The following is an 18,308-nucleotide window of genomic DNA, read 5'->3' as shown; positions in this document are numbered from 1 at the left end:
TGAATTTCCAGAAGGGTTGACCTTTCAGTGACACTCATGATAACACACATTGACAGCATGGGCTGCAGCACAAAGACCTTTCATTCCACTGGCCAGAATCCCAACTCTCAGCAGCTGGGAGCTGCATCACAAGCTCTTCCCCACTCTGAATTTCCCAGCACATCTCCAGCTCTGGAGGCAGGCAGAGAACTGCAAGGTGGTACACACTAAGCATGGGGCAGACTTGCAGAACTCCTGCCAGGGACTGGCATTGGAGAGCCTGTCCCTTCCCCTACTGGCATTCAGGATATTGATGGTAAAAAACACCATCCCATCAAACAGCCCTAGCTTCACTTTTCATTACTTACTTTAACCTTTCAAGAGCAGATCCTAATATTTTATTTCTCTCTGCTATACATACAGAGCCCAGCAGTGTAGGCAACCAGCTGCAAAATACAGGTTGAAAATGCAAACAGGACATTTCTAGACTTCCCCTGTACAAGTTGACACAGGAGGTGACATGTCAGGTTAAAAAATCATCAGTACTTGAATAGATTTATTTTTTTCAACTTTTGGGGTACTTTTTTTTCTTATCCATGATACCAGAGTGGCATCCTCCAGGACCTTTAGCAACAGGCTGTCTTGCTGTAATCTGTGCTATTACAGACCAGCTACTTGAAAAGGGCTGAATACATCAGCCATTACATTCAAGAAATGAACAGGAGTGAAAAATGCAACTCCTTAGAGACCAGCCTATCCTCTGGGCAAAACACTCATATCAGTCATTAAGGAAAACAGGGTCTGCTTCTTAGAGAATGACAAAAGGAAAAAAAAAATCCCAAACTCCAACTAATATTTATTTGCCAAACAACCCTGAGTGAGTTCTTTGAAAGGGTGACCAAGAAATAGATGATAGAAAGGTGATGAAAGCAATCCGTCTGTATTTCACCCAGGCATTTGATAAGCTGTCAGATCAAAAACTGGTGGGGAAATGATAAGACAGGAACAAGTACCATGTTGACATCGATTAAAAGCTGTCTGTCATCCTAAACCAGAAAATGCTAGATAATGAAGTAACTAGTTAAAAGGTGGAAAGGCACAGGTCTTGACATGGGCATGTTCCAAAATCTGGGTTCATCCTCAGATTTTTTTACTATATTTTATGTATGATTTCTTAGGATTTATTTCAAACGAAAAAAAAAAAAAAAAAAAGATGAAGGAGGAGGAGGACTTGTGCCTGTTACAATTGCTACTGCTATTCAGAAAAGTACCTATATTCCACATATGTATTTATGTTCTCCATGGATTTCAATTTAATAGCATTATACTTCCTCAGAAAGTGAATATAAGAATTCAGGAAAAACTAAAAACCAGATTATTGAAAAGTACTTTTATGACTTGAGATCAGGCCATGCTGCATATGCTGCATGAAACACTCAAAAGGATGAACAATAAACTCTCTTTCACAGAAGTAAATGGAAAACCCACACATTGGTGTTAATCAAACACACAGATCTTATTCTAGGCCCCTATCCAAAGGCATGCCAAACTAAAGCCCAGGTAGTGGGGAACCTCTGGCATTTCTGGAGAACAGCCAAAATTCAAAATGCAACACAAAAACAAATAATAAGAATTCAGGACAAACTTGGGATTTTTTGCAGCTTGAAATAGAAATAAATTAAGAAAAGAAGAATGAGACTCTGTTGAGATTTTAACAAAACTAGATGATTCTCTAAAATCTCCATGTTTCTCTCTTCATATATGATTCTCCATTTAACTCTGTGCAATTGCAACTTTTCAGTTTTAAGAGATGTTCATAATTCAGGATCAAATTTCTATGACCTGTCAGTTTTTTAATAAAATATGTTTAATTTACATTCAGACTTCAAGAAAATGGGAAATTGAAAAAGATTAAAGCATTTGTGATAGTCTAAAGCAAAGAATTGCACTGCCTAAAACAAATATTCATTTTTCCTTGTTATTAATAATACATGTATAAAGCATATTAAGAACTACAAAACACAAATATGTCACATTTTTTCTCTACTGCAATATTCAAAGCCACTGATCACTCATGAATAAGAACTTCAAAGCTGTGTGAAAATGCACTTCCCACTACCTCAGCAATACAAAGAGCTTTAATCTCAAGATGATAGGTTTACAGAGGTATTACTTAAACATAAAAGTTTAATCAATATCCTAAAAGACTTGTGTACAATGTAATTTTTAATATAGCTTTTTACAACAGAAAAGATATTGAACATGAAAGTTCAATGTATTTCATGTTCATGATACAGAAATTTTCAAATTGGGCCTAGTTCAATATACAGAAGCCATTAGACTAAGAAAAATGTGGGGGTTTTTCTCCCCTCTCTTATTTTTTCATGCATGGAGTATGGAATGGTTCTCTTCCAGGTCATGTGGAGCTACTGCAATCTAAACATACTATCAGCAGCAACAGAAATGCTGTTCTGTTTGTAAGCAGGGAGTAGCTGCAACACTAGTTAAACTGGCAGCTTTGGGCAGGAATTGGTACCAGTTGTATTCCTTGGCTGTTTTGCAGCTCTGTGGTTCAGAATGTTTTTTGTGGCTGGCAGCTGGGAGGAAGGATGGGGCAGCTCCACAGAGTACCCTTGTCATCATGGCAGCCCTCACTGCCAGATTCTGCTGCAGGTGCTGGATCCTAAATTCCCCCAGCTGGCACATCCAACACTGCAGTTAAGAAACTACTCTTTTGGCTTTTCCCTTGGGTGCTTCACCTTCCTGTACAAAGATTACTAAGAGTCTCATTAATAATGGAAAGCTTTACTGGAGACAATGAAAAGTAATAAAGTGACAAAAAAAGGCCAAGCAAATATTAGACCTGATGAAAACTTCCAGTTACTTTTATTTTAAATAATGTGCATCTGTTTTACAAAAAGGTGGCTAAAGCATTTTAGTAGCAGGGCTTTTAAAATATTTTAAATATGTGACTCAAAACTTCCAGAACCATCTCTAATCCGATATTCCTTGAAAACCTTCAAATTTCTAGCTGAAAACATCCAAGAACATTTTTTTTTAACAATGCTGGTAACAAGGTTTTTAAAGATTCTTTAAATGAGAGATCATCACAGAAGACTGAAATTTGCTGTGAGAAAGCTTCCAGTTCAGTGGATTAAGGAAAAATAATTTCCCAAAACACTTAAATTAATCACAAAATTTTTGCTTTTGATTATTTTTCATCACATACCATCATTTTGTGCATGTGTTTATATTTCTTTGGTGTTTTTCACTATAATATCTCAATACTAATAGAGCATCTACTCTGCACCAAGAGAGTGGAGATTTCAGAGTAAGGATCTAAATCTACTTTAATATACATTTTATAATGCATATTTTAAATATTCCATGTACTTCCAAAATCTTGGTTGGTATCTTGGCTTAAAACATTACTGCCTCATTCTCACCTGAATTCTCTATGTGATGAGTAGTATCACAACCATTTGTAGTGATCTCTTGTAAATTTAATAAAGTGTTACAGGTTGAGGTTTAAACTACATTTATTCATACTTATGATGCTTCCTTAGCAGTATTTGCTGGTGTTCTCACCAGTGCCTCCATAATGCAAGTGCATTTATTTAACATCAACTTGGGAGTTCACTGAGTCCAATATAAAGCCTAGAAACATCGATAGGACTATATTCATTCATTTCAACTTCCCTGGGATCAGACCAGTAGGAGTGTACTCATATTATTACACTGCTTCTAGAAAGAATCATGTACCAGTCCATCTGGAACAGAAGTGAAATGCAGAATAAGATAATATCTGTATTTGAAATATCCAATTCCAAAGACTCTTTGAATTGAGGTGGAAACAGCTGTATAGCCAGAAAAATCCTAGTGTACCAATTAAATACTAATCATGTACTGGGAGCATAGAGTTTTCAGCAAGAGTAACATGAATGCAATGCATTAATATTCATGATTATTACATATGTTATTAGTATAATTAATGTCCATTTACAAATCCATAGACATGGGTTTGGATAGATGGACCACCTATTCTTATGGTGAACACAAAATCAGCTGGACAGCTGGGTTTGCAGTGTTGTGATCACTGATAAAAACCATCCAGTGGCTGGATACTAGTGGCATCTCCACACCTTAAATCTGGGGTCAGTTGTTCAACACCTTCACTACTTTCTGGAGGAGGTGCCAGTCCTCTGTCAGCAGCATCAGCTTAGGGGAAAGCTTAGGGAAATACTATTACTACTGCTATTCACAAGAACCTGGCAGAGGAACAGGCTGACAATAAACTTGTGGTGTGCAAAGATAAATGTCAAGTCCTGCATCTGGCATGTCATAGCCTCTTACCTCAGCTGAGGCTGGTGGTCAATTGATTCCAAGGCAGCTTTGCAGAAAAAGACTTGGAATTCCAGGTGGATAAAGTTAAATATGACTTAATGGGACACCCTTGAAGTTTTTCAAATATTGGGCCAAGTTTTCTAGAAAGGCTGCAGATATCTCCATCCTTGGAGATGTTCAAACTTGACTCTACAAGGCCCTGAAAAACTCCAAGCTGGCATTGCTTTGAGTGCAATCTAGACCAGATGATATGCAGAGCTCTCTTAACATTTGTATTGTTTTGTGATTCTAGATTTTAACAATCTGCTCATAAAAATATGGAATACTATGCATTTACACTGATTGGTAAAGAATTGACTCTGTTGCTCACTACATCAACCTGTCTCCATCTTTTATGAGTGAATAGAGTTGTGCTTCAGTATTCTTGTGTAGCATCATATCCTATTCAATTTTCCCTTCATAAACTGGGACAGCATATTTGTCATTCTTAAAGCAAGAAATAATTTTGCAAGTCTGACACTGCAACAATGAACGTACAACATACTCATAAGGCAGATCTTTTCAAGCTAAAAAAAAAAGAATGTTAGCATCTGTTTTATATGATTTAGTGACTACCTTCTGCATAGACAAAGCACACCATTCATAGCCTATGCCCATTGATCAGTATGTTTAAAAATAGATTGCCTGCTGTTCATTTGATAACACAAATTTAATTGCCTTAAAAAATGACTTTGAATATGTAACCCCATAGAATTGGACTTAGTCTATAAAATGGCTTTTCTTTTGACAGTACCATGCAATTAAGGGGCACATCCCTGAGTGCACACAGCTACACAACACACAAGTTTACTGTACTCCTCTCCTCTGCTAATTGACCTCTTTTCCAGTGACACTCTGCTTACCTTGTTTTACTAAAAGCCACTTTTTATTATCCCATGGATTTTTAGTATCTCCAGACTAAATGTGTTGCAACTCTTTAGTTAACCTAAAGCCTTTGAAGAGACATTAAAGACTCTACCGTGTTGTTTCCTGAAGGCAGTGAAATTCTTTGCTATGAAGATGTAAGGTGTGCTTGTGTTTGTGTCACAGCATCTGTATAAATATCAAGTTTGTTCTCTGCTGTATGTTGAAATTTTCTGTCTCTGCATGGGTTTCCTCCTGTCTGTCACTCTGTTCTGGCTATCATCTTTCCAGCACTTCCGGTGGTTTCCCTTTTCTTTGCCTTTTTGTCTTTCTGACTTGCAACAGAAAATGACAAATGAATGTAAGTTATTATGTGACACAAAGAATGTGGTTTCATGTTGTCTTGGTTTTTGCTGATATTGCTGGAGTTATGGTAAAACTCTTTTTAACTGTCCCTTGTGTAATAAAATTATTTTAAAAGGGAGGGAGTGTCAGTACCTTCTAGGAAGTGAAGACTGTTAAAATACCAGTATGTACTGATTCAGTACAGTAACAGCACCCAGCAACTGAGTTTCAGACATTATCTGTATCCAGATAAAACCAGTAAAAATAAACACAACTCTTCTTTGAAGTCACAGGGTTGAAAACAGCCACTCTGAAGTGCTGCAACTGAAGCTGCTTACTATTGAGCTCTCCTACTTTGGATGACAGGTTTTCTGTAATACAACTCTATATTAAAAAGCCAAATTAGGTGAAGTTTAATTCAGTTGCAGTGTTTTTTTTTCCTTGATTCTGAGAAACAAAGTATCCATTGAGATTAAATTGTACCCATTTTAACAATTTTAACCATTTTAAATGGTTATATTGGTAACCATCCTTCAATGGACTTCCTTACTTCAATTAGATTTCAAAGGCCCAACCACAAGAAAGTGATGATTCTAGACATTCTCAATTGGATATATTTCACTTTACAGAATTTTCAAGTCGATGGAACATTAAGATTAGTTTATTTGTAATACAGAGTTCTGAATTTCTCTCTTTCCAGGGTTTATTTTTGCCATACCAGTTTTTCAAATACATCTCATTCACCCCGTAGTCCATAAGACAGCACAATTTTATTGAGATCATAGTTTTTCCCTCTGAGTACATGTCCAAATTCTGAGGCACATAAATACTCCAAAGACAAAAATAACTTAACACATTTGAACATTTAGTTTCTATGGAGACAAAACTAAAATGTCTAATGTGAGTCTATATTCAGCCTGATGTCTTACAGGTTAGAAGCACTTCATTAAGCCTTAGATAGAGATATTATTACATAAATACATTTTAAAAAGAAGAACCACCCCAAATCCTAAATCCTGTGCTTCCAATAGGCACTTGTGTATTCTAGTTGTGTATGAATTGCTGCTGGCAGCCAGTCCCTGTTTTTCTATTCCCACCCTACATTAGAGACTCATCGATAGATTCAAGACATAGTTTGTGTCATTTTCAACAGAAAAATCTTTTTATTGAAACATGAGAAAACTCAAAGTCAGGACTTTGAGGCCTCTAGCTTTCACTCCAAGTGTTTGGAGAATAATAGCTGCAGACTGAACTGCTACAGATGCCTGATGCTGCGAGGTCAAAGTAATGAATGTTACATGTCTGACCTTTTAAGCCAGGATCAGCAAAAAAAGGCGTGAAAAGCACAGCATCATGATTAGAGCTGTAGAAGTACTTGTGAGACTTCTTTCAGGCAGCTGGACACAGAGCCCACTTTTAAAAATGCATTTTAAGTGGCACTCTACTCTGTCTTAAAGATCATACTTGAAAAGGTGTTGTTTACAATTATCATTGGCTTTAATGATGTTTTCTGAATCCTGTGCTTCTGCAAGCCTTATTAGCTAGCTTAATGTCTCAGTCAGCTCTTCCTTCTCACAAACTGCAGGCAAAATACAACATGAGATTATCGGTACTGAGGGTTTCTGTACAGCTTTTTGCCAGGCTTTGATGATTATGCCTGAGCCAACTTCCATGTGATAACCGTGTAAGTTGTCATTAGCACAGCACTGGGCTACAACTAAGTCCCCAGCAGGGCTTTTTTATCTCCAAACTGTATCACATTAAATATGGCTGCAAGGCTTTTTGGCTTGAAACTTGCACACAAATGACCAGTTCAGAGCCTGAGCAAAATGACTGTAAGTACAGACATCTAGAAGAACCATGAATTACAGTGCAGGAGCCAGGCTTGGCCATCTTTAGTTGATCTAACTCACTTGAGTCTTATAGTATTAATTCTTTTTATCCATCTGAGGATCTGACAAACTTTGCATGAAACAAGACCATGTATCTGCTTAGCTAAAATTTATTATGCAAAAAGATATAAAAAGCAAAGAAGAGCAGCACAAAGCCAGGTTCAGTGGACAGAATTCTGCTGCCTGCAGAATTAACTGCAGTGCAGAGACAGGTGGGAGCAGCACTGGAAGTGCTCCCAGGTGGAGGCTGACAGCAGTGAGGTCCCTGCCCTGCCCTGGCTGGGAGCCAGCACGGGCTGATCCTCTGAGTCCCCACTCATTTGTGTTTCCATGCTTGCTACCAACACCGAGTCAGCCTCTTTGTCCATAACAACACTTCAAACACTGGATTCTCACTTACTAAATCTGACATTTTTCCACCTGCACGTTTGTTATGCTGCAGAACAACCCAAGGAAGTTCTGTGCAGACTGACCCCATGTTTAGTTGCCTATCTATGGCACTGTGTTACAAAGATTTACCACTCAAATAAATACGAATTTAGAGACCTTCACCTCCATTTTCCAGAGCACCATTAATATTAGTGTCTGAAACTGCCATTTCACTACATATTCTTGTTTATATATGCCTTATTTGTGCTTTTGGCATAGAATTTTAAGAAGACCTTACTTGTGCAATCAGGTTGTCCATTGGTTTGACAGTGTGCAATGAACTGTGAACTCAAGACCCGACTTAAAAGGGAATACAAATTACTAGAGACAGTTTGTGAAAATCAGAGAATAGTAGGGAAATGCACAATAGTGACTTCCCTTGGGCAGGCCTGACACTGGAGCTGGCAGGACCTGAGTGCCCAGGTGGCACATGGGTATTAACTGAGCAATGCTCAGACAGTTGCAGGGTAGCACCAACATTGCCACTGTATGGGCTGTTATGGGGGATGAAAAGTCAGGCAATGAACACAACTCATGGGGAATTGGACTTCAGTATTTTCATTTGCCTAAATAGGAACTTATTTTGTGCATGTTATCATGCTCATCAGTTATCCTGATTAATTAAGACTTGACTGTGTACTTGATACCTTAATAAATTCTTATGCAGAGTAGCTTCATGAAAAAAACATTTACTTATCATTTACTAAAACTCCAGAAACAGATTTATATTACTTGGCCAGAATTCTACCAAAAATACTTACATGTACATTAGAAGCCCGAACGTATTTTGCATGTTTATTTGGCTCAATAGGAGCAAAACTCAGCTGCCTAAATGAATCTTGGCAAACACTTTTGAATCCATATGGGTGCAGATGAAGTGCTATTGGGTGAATAGGCTGCTATTCATCTACTCTTAAAACAGACACCTTAAATAGGTCAGATGAATCTCATCCTGAAAGTACTTGATTCTCTCCATTTACTGTGGAGTCTGGGGTAACTAGCTTTAACAGAGACATGTAGAGTGTAAATACTTAGGTGGAATGAATGTCACCTCTGAAAACCAAATGTAGAATCAGATACTTAATATACAAATAAATTATGTCAAGGATTCCACAGTGAATTTCTTTAAAAGGAAAAAATGAAATGAAATAGGCAAGTCTCATTAAACCCCAGCTGATTTTTTCCCTCTTGAGTAAAACCCAAAGAATAAATCTTTTCTGTTTCAGAAGTTCTTGCTCTGTTATCTCAAATACAGAAAAACTGTTGACCTGAACAGTTAGACTAACATGAGAGACAGACACACTAGTCACTACTTAGAAGCAGAGGTCTTCCCTGGTATCTCCTCTTCCAAACAAGTTCTTCTTGTTTGGCTCAAATTTGGTAGTTGATGGCACAACCTCCCACTCATCCGTGACAACTGCAAAAAAAAAAAAACCCATAGCCCCTGCCATCCCCAGTCCTTGGCATTTCCTGCAACTAAACCTTGCCAGTTATAACTCTGCTCATTTTGCCCCAACAGAACACGAATAGTTGTCTAGGATGATTTAGCAAGGCTTAACATTATATTTTAGGGGAAAAGAACAATGAAATTGCAAGGAAAACAAAAAAGACAACCAATTCTAGAAGGTAATTACTAACAATATTCTCTACCTGTGTAGACTCTTTCTTACCCTAGTCCCTCCAGGAGATGACTCATACATGCAGGGACTCTAACACAATGCCTTACACCACAATGCCTAAAAGTCTGTGAGCCCAGCACTGATTCACCATCCAACACATGCCACCGCTCCCCCCTGAGACCTGGCCCTCACCCGGAGCAGAAGGTGCTCAGTGTGGGCTGAGCTGCCCATATTGCTGAGTAATTTGAAGTGTGGAGAGCAGGGCACATAAGCAAAGGCCTCTGCCCTCCCCTTTCTCACACCCTCGTGGGTGCAGGTTGTGGAGAGGCTCGTGTCCAGAGCTGCAGACTCAGAATTGAGAACTTCCAGCATCCTGTGCTGTCCTGCACAGGCTGTACTTCTCTAATGCCTAATGTATGGAAATCAGTTTCCAGAACTGACCTACTTGCTCTAAGGGAGGCCCTGTGAAGTCAGGGCCCCAGCTATGCTTCTACTTCCTTACATGCCAACAACTGGTAATAAAAACTCAGGCAAATCAGCAGGGCAGTTTTTAGGGGTTTTGAGCTTAGCATTGGGGTTTGAGAACAATATGAGTTGCAGTAACAATCTAGAAGAAAGTTTTACTAAATTTGGTCCAGAATGTCTATAGATTTACATAACTTTAATTTTGTATACATTTAGAAATATTAAGAATATAAAGTTTACTATGAAAATACTTTAAGACAGCGATAGTTATATTTTTATCTTCTCGTAACATGGCTGACACCTTATCTAGCATTCTTTACATATCTAGCACCAATGGGAAAATAGGTTAGACTTCAGCTTTGTAAGCATGAAAAATATCTCAAACACCCCTAAACACCTCTATTTCAAGAAAAAATAATTTACTGTATTGTGCAAATTGATGAAGATTTTGGTATTCACATGAGAAAGATCTTGTTCACAAAATGTGCTTTTGTCTGAATAAATAAAAAAGATGCCTTCAAAGACATAAAGAGATTGAAACATTCATATCATCATATCTGTAATTTTTATTGCAGACATGTCTCCTATTGCATAACAAATGTTCTGGAGAGGTTTGCAAAAGGTCATGCAAACTCTAGGCAATATTTTAAAGACTAAGCTCTAAAATAGAAAGAGGTCAAGAAAACTGAAAGTTATCGTCTTAAATAGCAAAATAAAACACTATGTAAGTGTGTTTAGAGTATATGAGGAGTGAATAGTAAAACGTCTTCAGACCATGAAATTCACTAATATCATTAAAGTGCATGACAATCAGCAAACAGCTATAATCCACCTTGACAGAAGTTAGTGCATCAAGCAAATCCTTACTTGGGAGTCCTGTCATTTCTTAATTGGGCAGTAACTGGGTTTGTTTGAAAGAGTGAAATGTATTCTTCCTCTTAAATTACACTAACAGGTAAAAGAAAAATCAGAGCAGAAAGATTGCAGAAATTACTGGAAATAAATGCAGTTGAAGACAATTTCATGATAACAAAAGTTATTTAATTGAAAGGAATCAGATCATGCAAGGAAAGTTGTTTGTGAGACCAGACAGGAACAGCTGTAAAGCTTTTATTTTAAAAATAAGTCAGAATATTCTCAGCTAGGACTTCAATATCTATAGAAAGCACCATGGATATTAATGAGGGTGACTAGGGTCAACCCCATGGTGCACAGAGGAGGGAAATGGCAGAGCACTTTGGCATTGTGGTACAAGTATATGCTTTTCTCAGTCAATGTAAAGTGTCATGGTTCAATTGTCTTCAGTCAGTACACTAATGCACACCAGGGGAGGAACTGCCCCCCAGTTCTGTGCAGGCCCTAACAGGGAAAACTTGACTGTCTGATGGTTACAGAAGAAACAAGTGCAATTATCAGGAGATAATATTTCTGTACCAGTGCAGACTTTCTTATATCTGCATAGGCTGTATTTACATGTTATGATGGTTCTGACAGAGGTAGGGTTAATTTTTTTTCACAGCAACTGGTATGTTGTGCTGTGAACAGAGCTGATAAAACGGGTGTTTTTGTTATGGCTGAGCAGTGCTTGCACAGAGCCAAGGCCTTTTCTGCTCCTTACCTCACCCCACGCCACCAGTGGGGAGGGTGTGGGTACACAAGGGGACACAGCTGGGACACTTGATCATTGTTCCCAAATGAGCCCACGGATATCTCACAACTTATGGTGTCATGACACAAAGCTGGGGGAAGGAAAAGGAAGGCAGGGATATTCAGAGTGATGATTTTTGTCTTCACAAGTCAGCATGATGGAGACCTTTCTTGGGGACAGAATGAAGTAGTGAATAAATTCTTTGTTTTGGTGTGGTTGCAGCTTTTGCTTTACCTATTAACCTGTCTTTATCTCTACGTATGTTTTCTCACTTTCACCCTTTTAATTCTCTCCCCTTGGAGAGGAGTGAGTGTCTGTGCTTAAACCACAAGCTGGGGTAAATGAAATGGGCCTGGGCTGTCACTACACAGCTCTTGTTTGTACCACTGTAATCCTTCATCCCCTCTTCCACTAATAAGGTGCCTGCATCCAAACTGTTTATTGGGGAAGATGCATTGCCAGCCTAAGTCCTTGAAGCACACCCAGGCACACACACAGGGAGTGCTGTCACTTAGCAGTGAGGATGCCCACGCCAGCAGGGAGCTCAGAGCACAGCCCACGTCAGCTCACTGTGGCAGATGCAGGAACATCTGGGCAGCATGGTTCACTCACTGGGGCAGCAGGACTCAGACCAGATGTAAAAAAAAAAAAAAAGGACTAATTAGATGAGGCTGGATAATTACAGACATGGAAGAAAGGAAGATTTGATCAAAGAAAAGTGAAAGGAAAAATCATTTTTTTAATGACTACGTGTATTTCCTTCTCTTACTGTGACAAAAGTCCCAGCAATAATCCACTAAATGCTTGAAGGCACTATGCAAGGCTTCTGTTAGTTGGAGCCTTGTTTGCCCAAGGAATGTACTTGCAGTCTGATTTTTTGAGATGAAGGCACTACAGCATCTCCATATTCCTAAAGAATTGCTTTCATCTTATAATATTCAATTACCTTACTAGGATCACATGCTTTACATAAATATAGTGTTCCAGGGAAAATTTCTTCTGCTTGGCTTGTTTCTGGTCTCTTGCAGATAGATAGTTCTCTGTTTATTTAGCAGTTACATAATTTGATAAAATAATTGGGAAAATATGAGTTTCAAATTCCAGTCTGTGATTTCAAGACAAGTATAGCACTTTCCTATTAAGTAAGAAATAAATGAGTGCAGTGGGTGCATTTTACATGATGTGGAAAATGTTATGAGAATGCAAGTAATTCTCTGCAGGAAGAAAACAAATTTTTGGCTATATTCAGCGAGAATGTTTTATAATATATAAAAGGAAATGAAGTTTTGGATAAAACTTTTGAGGGCTTGGGTTTCATCTCTGAAGTCTGTCTTAATATTGAGGTTTTTTTTTGCTACATCTCAACTTAGAACAAAAAATTACATAAAGGGGATACTGAAAGAAGGCAGGTAGGGTCTTAATTGCAACATGCAGAATAAACAATGTTTGCTTGAAATTATTTGCATTTTCCTGTAACTATACATTTTTAAAGCATTGGCAATGGATATATGAATCAGATTTAAAGGTTGATAACTTCTTGATTATGCTGCAATTCAAAAACTGCCCAGTTAATTATGATGAAACATATTTCCATGGAATGGCATGTTATTTCAGCATTTGCTCTTGGGGATTAGTGCCCAATATTGTCATTAAAGTAAAGCAAAAACCCGATGGTGAATGAAGCATAAACATTGCTTTTAAGATAAGATGTCATAAGTATTGTACCTCAAGCACTTACATAAAAATTCATGAGCTACAATTTCCATAGCAACAGGCAACATAATTTAGCTAAGATAGCTGCTTTCCATTCTAGGGACTTCATTGCCAATGCAGCTTACAAAGTACAAAAGTATGTCTTCTAAGACTGATGCAGTAAACAGACAAAATGCTGGAAATGCTGAGGAAAGCATAGATTTTATTATAGATGCAGAACAATGCTTCTTTCTCTTTTTACCTGTGTTTCATTTTCAACTCACCACATACTAATCTAGTTCTCTTTGTTGTGCAGGAGATCCAGTGAAAGGCATCTGAAGCTGGCCTGACTCTCATATTAGTCTGATTCTTTCTGGAATGTGCAGAAGCAGCTTCTTCACTGGCCAATTCCTTCTTTCTCTCCTTCCTCCTCTCAGTTACCAAAATAAAATTCACTTCAATGCAGAGAGTCAGCAGAACATATCTGGGGCACCTGTTAAATCTCATATTGAGCCTACACACAGTTACTAATTTAACACACTGCTGACACACTCCCATAGTCGTAAGTCTTTTGCTTCCCCAATGACTTCATGAATCTTGTTATTAATCTGAATCACTTAAAAGTGCTTTTAAAAAACATCTGGCTCCATATTTTTAAATTAAAAAAAAAGCTTGTAAAATTTTTAAAGTAAGAACTTAAAAAGACAGCATAACTAATATTCTCACTAAAGATACTCTGAAATTGCACACTTGAGTAGCTGTGGTCTAAATGGAAAGATCACAGGGAGCACCATCAATTTCTACCTACTGGAAGTATAGGATTGCAGTCTGCTATCCTTGCCTTGCAAATAAGAATGTCTTATACTATTTTCTCAGTGAGGCTGGAAGAATTCTTTTTGAAGGAGAAATCTGATTGATGTCAGCAAGTGAATCACCACCTATCCATGGGAAATGGATGCTTTAGAAAGCAAGCTATATTGGACACTGCATTTGATAGACTCTGTAATGAAGTGATGGCTCTGTCTCTGAAGTTCTCCTGAGCTCAGCCCCTGACAGGGACCCTAGGTACTCACCTTCTCACAGATTTTCCTTACTATAAAAATATGCAGAAGGTAAAAACACTAAGTTTTTTACTTCACCACTGAGAATGAATTATATATGATATTAGGGTGCATAATTTATCTGACTTCTAAGTTATTTTCTCATTTTGACAAGTGTGCCAAAACCAGAAACTGGCACAGGTAGCTGGAATAGAAGCTGAGATGCTGGAGCACAATCACTTGTCCTGTGGGTAGGTAACATGACTATTTGTCAGGAGCAATTCAGGGATCAAGGGTAGGATGCAATATATACTACTTATGAACTTCACCTAAAGAATATATAAAATTTAAACATGGCAGTTAGCTTCTTTTTTCCAGCTACAATACAATGCATGATTTCTTACATACAAAGATCCTGACACAGGGAAATACATCCATCCAAACAAATATGTACAAGCTGGCTATCATTTCTTTCATACAAACTAATTACGTATGATCTAGCACTTTGATGAAGGCTTAAACATTCAGCTGATATAAAAAGAAAAAAGCATTACACCTACCAGAGTAATTATTACAAGGGAATTTTTATCTTGCAGTTCAATATATGCAATAAATGAACATTAGATTATGCTACTGAAATAGTACATGAGCCTTTATTGTCCTACAGGACAAATTCTCTAATCCCCTCTGACAGACTCATAATCACAGCAATAACCAGTTCTTGAACTGCGAGGCAGGTTGAGTATCCCTGCCAAACTAACAAGAATAATAACTATTCTGTTTCTGAAAAGTTGATTGTCAACCACCAGAACTGCAAAAAGTCATCTCCATATTAATTAACAGTGCCTAGTCTTGCATTAAAATCAAACACAAATACACAAGTCACTGATCTTGATAGATTACTCTTACACTACCACCTCCAGACTTGTTCAGAGGTAAAGACAACCAAGGGAAACACCAGCACCTATCGTGTCTGATCATTATCATCACTTCCTTGTCTGAAATCTGAATAAAGAAACAGTTCTAGAGCTATGTCAAAAACAAAATTTAAATTCTATCAGCAAGTTTGCTTTGAAGTAGTAAAGACTGCTTGTGTCATTTTAGCATTGAGAGTGTAATTTGAGAGTGTCATAAGAATGTGTTTATATAGCAGCATGATTTATTATTGTCAAAAATCTTGTAGTAGCAAAGAAATACCTGACTGGTGATGCATGCAATACATAAAACTTCTGGGCAGAATCTGTTATAGATAATAATATGAAAATCTATTCTCCTTGGATAGTTTTTGTAATTCACAGCTCCAACTGCTCATTAAAAGAAAAGGAAAAATTTAAAGGTCTGAAATAAATATATATTTCAAGATGATAAATTAAAAAAATCTGTAGTGATATAATATTAAGGAAAATGAAAAATTAATACCTATAAAAATTAGAACTAAAACAGAAACAATTTTTTTAAAATATTTTTTTTTTTAATGCAGCAAACAACTAAAATTCATTAAAAAGTGCTGCTGGACCACTTAATTGTCCACTGAGGATAACAATAGTCATGATTTGTATTGTGTCTTGCAAAAATTATATATTTTCATATATATATTAGAAGAATATGCACTTATACCAATTACTTATTTATTCTAAGTGCAACATTCAGCTGTAATGAGCTGGCCTAAACATGTAGCCAAGGACTACCATTGGATAGTACATAATGAAAGTAAATACAAACCCCATCAATACAGGATATTTAATATTTGTCTATTTTAGAAGCTACTACCTGATGAATTAAAAGCATTGTCTATATTTAGCTGTGAAACAATCTACATTTAATCCATGCCATCAAAATGAGGAAACAAAAGATAGCAGATTTCAGATGAGGAGTCAAAGCTGGCAAGAAGATAAGATTTGAATGTCAACATGGTTGGTTCTTTTCAATTCAAAAATTAAATTGTCCTCCTTAAGGATTTGCCTTTAGCTCAAATTCTAATTGATATCTTTCTTCATGTGAGTTCTTGTGGACTATAGCATTAGTTTAAAACATCTCAATATGCTTCTTTTAGAGACTTTAACATTTCAGAGTTTTCCTTTGACCTGTTTCTATTAACATTATGCAGTGCTGCAACAATCTCCTGCAGCATCACAGTCTAAACACGGAGCTGAGACTAAGAATAATTGAATGACAGTTTGGAAAAAGTACTGCCTTAATTGAACATTGGGGATAATTCAAGAAACCCAGTATCATAAATACTGTAGCCCTTGCTACTCTCAGATAATGACATTTCAGATAGTTCTAAAAAGATGCTTAATTAGAGAAGAATCAAGCTGTGACTTCATGCATTTGCAAATCAGAGACACACCATGTAGCTCGGCAGTATCTGGTGGAGTCCAAATATTTTTTTTATTTATTTTAGTTCCTTTAAATTCTGTTTGGTGGTAATGAATGAGGTGTATAATTACTCTGATTCATCCTGTACCCTTAACATGAAATACCCCAGAGCACTTAAAAACAATAATTAATGAAATATCAAAAAATAATTAATTAAAAACACAACTAAAAATAAGTAATTAACTTCACATTAAACAAGATCAAGAATTGTGCAGAACTCATTAAGACTTAGTATAAATCATGTTATATAAATGGCTAAGAAATTACTAGTAATACCTGAAGTACCTCTATATCAACAGCTCTTTATGCAGTTCTTGTGAAACAAGTATGAATCATAGCTAAGAGCCCAAGAAAAGAGACCAAGTAATCTTAAAGACCAAAGTAAACTCATGTGGCAAAGCATCAATACCATATGTCTCTGTGAGACTCCTAATTTCAAAGGAGGAATATATAGTTTCTTCACTTCTGAAATTGCCATATTTTCAAGAAAAGTGTATATACCTTTCACTTTTGCTTTTTTTTTTTTTTTTTTTTTTGCCTTTATTTAGGTAACTAAACAGGTGAAATTGAGGATATGGAAATAATCACTTGAATAAAGGAATGAATCCAACAGCTGTCAAGTCCCTACATGATCAGGCACTTTCATTTGTTTTCCCATCTTTGTACCTCCAGGACTGGGTTGCACTCTAGAGCAAGGACCTGTGCATGCCCCAGCTCAGCTGCACCCCCAGCCCAGGAAAGCTTTGCTCAGTGACATGCAATCCCCATTGCCCAATGACCCACAAGAGGCAGGCTCCAGAGCAGCCCAGACTGAAAACATGAGAGTTACTTTACACCAGGAGCCCAAAAGAGCTCAGAAACAAAACTAATTCAAAAAAATTCAATCCATTTAAAATAATGTTTTAATATCTGCCTCACCCCAAGTGCAAATTCCCAGAGCAGACTTTTCATGTTAGTACATAATTCATGTTTTTTTACCTGCAAGTTCATCTGGAAAACTGCTATTTTGAACAGCAGGACTATGCACAGTTACATCCCAACTAAGAGTCTAAAGGCAAGATAGGGTACACACAAACTTTCTCCTCATGGTTTTCACTTGAGACAAAGAAGTCAAGGGGCAAACACAGAACTGGAAGAAATTAACAGAACTAAAAAAGTTATTAATTCTTGATAAAATCTATACCAGACGCATAGTAGATGAGTACAATAAACACAAGATAATTTATTTTTAGTTTGATTTTGTCCATTCAATTATACAGAAGCTCAAAAGGAGCTCATTTGTGAGTGATCTTTTTAGTTTTGTTTTGTTTAGCTCATCATACTCCACCCTCTGATGGTTTGGTGGCTTACTTTTTTTTTACTTTTTTCTTTTTTACCTTTTTTAACAATCAGGCTTGTCTTCAGCCCAAGCTGACGAATCTTATTTTTTTGAACATTAATAATAAAGTTACTGAAATTCAGTAGAAAGATTAAAAAAACATCAAATATTTAGCAAATATTAGCAGTCAATTGACTAGGCAAGCATTTCCCCAGACAAAATCAAGATGACAGTTAGCCAAAACCAGCCATAAAG

At 37.1% G+C, this 18,308-nt stretch overlaps 1 protein-coding gene and 1 long non-coding RNA gene across 5 annotated transcripts in view; one reads left to right on the top strand and one right to left on the bottom strand.

Annotated features, from left to right (window-relative positions):
• Positions 1–18,308, bottom strand: part of DLGAP2 (DLG associated protein 2) — a 438,256-nt gene that overhangs the window by 126,240 nt on the left and 293,708 nt on the right. The gene's annotated exons all lie outside the window — the stretch shown is intronic.
• Positions 9,716–13,777, top strand: LOC306813665. Its single transcript, XR_013777018.1, has 2 exons — positions 9,716–9,925; positions 13,633–13,777. It is a non-coding gene; the product is annotated as an uncharacterized lncRNA (long non-coding RNA).

The sequence above is a fragment of the Erithacus rubecula genome (genome assembly GCF_903797595.1).
Source record: "Erithacus rubecula genome assembly, chromosome: 2".
In the NCBI taxonomy this organism is placed as follows: domain Eukaryota; kingdom Metazoa; phylum Chordata; class Aves; order Passeriformes; family Muscicapidae; genus Erithacus; species Erithacus rubecula.
The sequence above is the reverse complement of the archived record's forward strand: the minus strand, read 5'-3'. Positions and strand labels throughout refer to the sequence as shown.